Source organism: Adelges cooleyi, unplaced genomic scaffold (assembly GCF_023614345.1).
Source record: "Adelges cooleyi isolate 19-005CV unplaced genomic scaffold, UGA_ACOO_1.1 ACOO_flye_CR_arks_rails_tigmint_CR_PRNA_574, whole genome shotgun sequence".
Lineage (NCBI taxonomy): Eukaryota > Metazoa > Arthropoda > Insecta > Hemiptera > Adelgidae > Adelges > Adelges cooleyi.
Genome location: NW_026096268.1, coordinates 2,573,246 through 2,579,245, shown reverse-complemented (window position 1 = coordinate 2,579,245; position 6,000 = coordinate 2,573,246).

The following is a 6,000-nucleotide window of genomic DNA, read 5'->3' as shown; positions in this document are numbered from 1 at the left end:
ATAGTCAAATATATATTTATTTATATATCATGTATACAAATATTTATCTGTTTTACTAAATATAGATATTTTTTACTAATTTTTTTTAAGAATAAAATAACACTATTTGGGCATTATGTGCTTATTATAAGTACATTTTTCAAAAGTTTCTAAAATGTTAATAGAATTCTGAAATTCTTAAAATAATATCTAAAATTCCGCCCAAAAATAAAAAATTCTTAAACAAAATAGTCGTTGGTAAACTCAATAAACTTTTAGGCTAAAAGAGCATACCTCTAAATATAATTTTACCAAATCGATAATATGTTGTTTAATAATCTAGATAAAAAATTTACCTTGAAGAATGTACACCTTCCCGTAATACAGTTCACGATAACACACAACTTCTACTGACTATGCTATAACTTTAGTCAAAAACCTTAAAAAGAATTTTATTTGTCTAATCGATAAGTTTTTTAATTGCTATTAACGGTGGCAAACAAATTGTATTATAATTATTTTTATTTCTTTAAATAAATATTGTTAATTGCGTTCTACATTAAAGTATTTTATGTTCGCAAACTATTATTTTATCGTCTCTGTGTAGCGAATAGTCTGGCTTAATCGAAATAGCATTACATTTTCGTAGCCTGTTAATTTGTATTATTATCTTAGAAAATGTTGTTAGGTTTTCATTAGTTGCAATACGCTCTACCGAAGTTTTAAGATGAAACTTAAATATAATTTAATATAAATCACAAAATCGACATTAACCGCATCGTAATGTTATTACATATTTAGTTTTTAAACACTTATCGTGGCCGCCACAATTTATTTAACACTTCTTTGCCTTTTAAAAAAAAAACTACATAAATTATGAGTAACCTATCTGCTATGGGTTTTGTTGCAAACAATTTTATTTCAAATTTTCTTATTGTAAAGTAACAACGTAATTGCAAAAATCTAAATTAAAATTAATAAATAATATTATCTATGCTCTTGGGATCTGTGTGTGAAGGAGTTTTGTACAGGTAATATTTAAGGAAAAAGTAGTTTTAATAAATTTTGATCATGTCAATTAATTTACTGGTTAATTTGTATATTAAGCTTAAAGATATTTTTTTTAAATTTTAATTAGTTTTTATAAGTAAAAGCAATTTTGGTTTGTTTAAGACCAAAAGTCAGACAAAATGTCGACTACATAAGATGGTCTACTTCAAGTCTGTAAAGAGATTCGAGTTCTTTGGCTACTTTACTATGTTATGTAGGAAGCCGATTTTCATTTAAAAATTCAGTTTCTTATGTAATTAAATAAATTTAATTTGCAATTTTTTCAATAATATGTAAAGGGGACATAAAGCTTTTTTTACCTAAAAAATTTAAAAAATCTGTTTTCTACATAACCTACTAAAGTTGCCAAATACATCGTACGTCTTTAGAGAATCAAAATCGGAGATCATCCTAAGTAGTCGATATTTTGTCTGGTTTTTTAGTCTAAAACATAAAAATAACAGACCAAATACAATCCGCCCTTGACGCTGTTTTTCAATACCGTCTATTTTTTTTCGAATTTTGCCTACGTTTGTAATTCTAGTATTTTGTGTTGTAAAGGTAGGGAAAAAAAGAAAACTACTGTCTGTATAGGGCAGTCGCCACATCAGCCTCTGTTGGTGCAAGCGCCCTCATGGCTTTGTCCAGTAAGCCCTGATTATCGCTGTATAATATTTACTAATTTTATAAGTAATTTAAAAAAAGTTGATTTATTTATTTATTGAAATGTGTTTTTGTTTCATAAAAATAATCTCATGTCGGACGAACCAATACTCACAAATAATACCACTACACATATATCGTACATACATTATTTTTAGTAAAAATTAACTATAACATTGTCGTTCACGGTGATTTGAAACATTTTCAAAACAAACATATTTTATGATTTATATAAGGTTAAAAAATAAATCAATATCAGACATTTATAGCAAAATGAATATTTTGCAATATTTGTGATCTTCGATCGTCCTTCACTTTCGAAATGGTGTCTGTGGTCTTGACAAAAGATTCATACTCTGTTAAAAAGGGAGTCAATTCTCCACAGTTGTAGTTTACGTTTAGCCATACAGATCAATTGGATTTCATCCACGATGTGAGGATTGGTATAAATACACGTGAACGTGGCATCGACCTCGTGACATACGCCATTTTCATATATTTCGTCATAGATATCTATTCTTTGACCTCTTTGGAGTTCGTTGAATTTATACTAAAAAAAAAAAAATACAAAACTGTTAAATTTAACGATCAACGAAGACGACTGCCGGATAAATTCACGCAATACGTTATCCTTAATATGTACTTAACGCATTATATTATATAACAAATGGTTCTAAACATTAGATTATAACAAAAATAATATGAATAATACAAATTGTTGACGTTATAGTCAATTATGTTGTACTTAATAGCGTATTGGTGGTTCTTATCGATATTTTTGTACGAAAAAAACACATAACAAAGTGATCAAGTAAAGAACATTTTGATGGTAAAAGTTGTCCAATAGTATAGAATTTTATAATCTATTTCGATTCAGCATTAATTTAATAACAATGAACAACTCTTGTTTAATAGAATTTTCTGTATTACCGTATGAGTTAATATTTACAACCGCATGCAGTTAGACCAATTCTATAAAATTACCTGGCTTAGAAAATTGTAGTCGAGAGGGTGATTTTCAACGTAAAAGGTGCACTGTTTGAAGCCTTGTTCAGAACACTTTGTTGGTTTTTCATAACACTTGAAAGCAAACACGTTACTTGGTGCTTCCGCTATGCAGATAGCCACCAATGCCCAAAGTACAATAAGTACTCCTTTCATTTTCGATTCTACAGCATGCATATTATACAAAAACATTAACACTTGCAAGTTTATTATAATCGTGTCCTAGTTTAAAAAAAAAAAAACGATTACCGAAAATGTTTTGTTTAAAACCAACTGTGTTGTTAAAATATAAAATAAAATGTTACAAAACAAATTATCGTTGGTCCAAACTTAATAGTCAATAAACTTCAACGCTAATAGTGCATACCTCTAAATTAGATTTTACCGAACAGATAATATGTTGTTTATTAATCCAGATAATAACTTTACGTTTTAGAACGTTTACCATCTCCTAGTACAGTTCGCGATAATACACAGCTTCTACTGACTATGCTATAACTTTAGTCAAAACCTTATAAAGAATTTTATTTGTCTTATCGATTCGTTTTTTAATTGCTAATAATGGCGGTGAACTAAATGTAATTTTTTTTCATTTCATTAAATAAATATTTTTAATTGCGTTTTACATTAAAGTATTTTAGGTTCGCAAACTATTATTTTATCGTCTCTTTGTAGTAAACAGTCTGGCTTAATCGAAATAGCATTACATTTTCGTAGCCTGTTCATTGTTACTATTACCTTAATAAGTTTTGTTATTTTTGCAATGTTTTTTGATTTCACGATATGATGTTTATATCTTTTGTTTTAATTTCAGTCCAAACGTAAGGAATAACAGAGTTAAAGCCGCCGTAAGGCAAATTAACTTTTCTAACCCTTTTCCTGTAAAGGATAAAACAAAGACATTGGAACAAAAGAAATACTGAGATTAGCAAAGAACTCACACTCAATACACAGAGTTGTTAAACTGAGCAGAACATATGGCGTGATAGAGTACGTTAAAATATAGGAATACGGTGAGAGGGTGCGCACAATTGACCTACAGGTCTGAGTGCATGGGCACGTCCTGGGCCCATCCACTAACAAACAAAAACTAAGTGCAAACGCTATAATATATTCTTAAATTTCAATTCAAGTTCTTCTGGTAAACGCTTTACCTTCGTATGTCCACTACGTATGTAAACTAAAAAATTCCGGGCGTCGTGCTATAGCTAAAACGTCTAGCCTAAAATGAAATATGTAGACATATGTATGGATGTTAGGCGTTCGCTGAAAAATAGTATGGCACATATTTTCCAACATTCTAAATAAATGTGAATGTATTACATATGTATACAAGGAAGGCCGACTACAATATTATACTACGTTTGAACGATTCAAATAAAAATCAAAACTATTTTATTCTTGGGCGAACCGTGAAATTACTCTTGTTCGTGTACGTTGCGATGGCTCCACATGAGTAACCGTTAATCTTCTAAATGGACGAACACCGCAAACAATAATTAATACTAACACTTTAAAAGTGCCACAATTTTACACGTGTAATAATGTTCATAGGCCAAATGTAGGTTGATCTTGTACCAGGGCTGTTATCAAATAATGCGAGGCCCAGTTTTTCAACATAATTATTAGGTCGTTGTATTTAAAACGTTTAGAAGGTGAAAATAACGTAAACTATGTGCTTTTACACATAACAATGTAGTGCCTATATTATTAAAAACAAAGCGTTGATACGCATTACGGATATAAAACTAAACATATTCCTATTAGACATTAAAATTAATTATAAATTAATAATTAGTAGTTTTAACGAACTGTTTGTTCTCAAATTACTACTAAAACAGTTTTAATGTTACAGGCTAATAGAGACCAATAAGTTTTTAATTGTCGATTTTTGTACACACATGCAAAACAAATTTTATTAATACTTTAAAAATCCATTTATTCCTAAAAATAAAATAAATAACTTTAATTATAAATAATTCATTTTTATAATTATAATGATATTGTTGATTTATATTTATTTTTAAATAAAACAACTTTTATAATATTTTTCAAAACCGTTTTTTTTTTTGCAATAATACTACAACAATTATTATTCTGACCACTGTACAAAAGTGGTCTTGAGGTTCTCTACACAGTACTTCAACAAAAAATTAAATATAAATATAATAATATATTTATACATTCATTTTTTCAATTTAATAAATAGGCATAACAAGTAATACTATTGTATTTTCACTATTGGAAACAAAATAACCATACATTTTTCGCAGGTCACAATTCATGTGGTTTACCAACAAGACTTACATGTCCAACAATAATATTGTTGTTTACGCCCTATAGTATATCAAAATGCATTTAAGAAAAGAAAAGCTCGTTAAGCTTTTTAGTTCAATAAATTCAATTCTGACTATTATGAACGAATGTTGTTGTACATTGTCGCCCAAAGAAAAAATAACAGGTTGACGTAGATGCAGTGATTAATCTCTTTGACCGTTTATATGAGATCGGCTTTATCCTTTTAAACTAACTTACACATGACTGATAACAAACTCTAGTGATGGTGTACTTTTTAACGTGAACTATATTATTATAATGCCGCAACTACAGCTACAATGGAAACATTGGGACTTCAACATATACCTAATATATATCATAACACCGGACGCCATCAAAGGACGTACGATATTGTACGTAGATTTACTGCGCGAGTTGTGTGACAACCGTTTGACGAATATTTCAGCGTGTGTCTTCTTTGGTTCACAATATGACTTTTGTCACGAGAAGACCTACATATGTGTGTCAGTAGGATTTCGGGTCCTCGTACGCACCACCGCCGTACTGTATCTACAAACAACAATCTAATAATGCGTAGTATATATATATATATATGTGATACACAAGTACTCCCATATAATATGTAATTATTATCATACAATATATACAATAATAATATGTCTATTATGATGGCGGTGAGATACGACGTTTGTGGCTGATGTGTTGTCAACGCATATTGTTTTTCCCGAAAACGAAATCGTCTCGACCGCGGCCGCAGTCGGTTGGGCAGGAGCAAATTACTCCTAGGCGGTTATTAAATATACACACATATATGTCTGCTGTGTATATACTATACATACATATATATTTATTTATTATTATTGCCGGAAAGATTTCCTTTCATCCGCTAATGGCCGGCACAATATGGCATTTTCTAGCGATTCGTCTCGACCGGTACGGTTTAAACAGTTTTCCCACCGTGTCTGCAGTTCATTACGGTCGCCGCCGCACCGTGGTCTCCTCAAA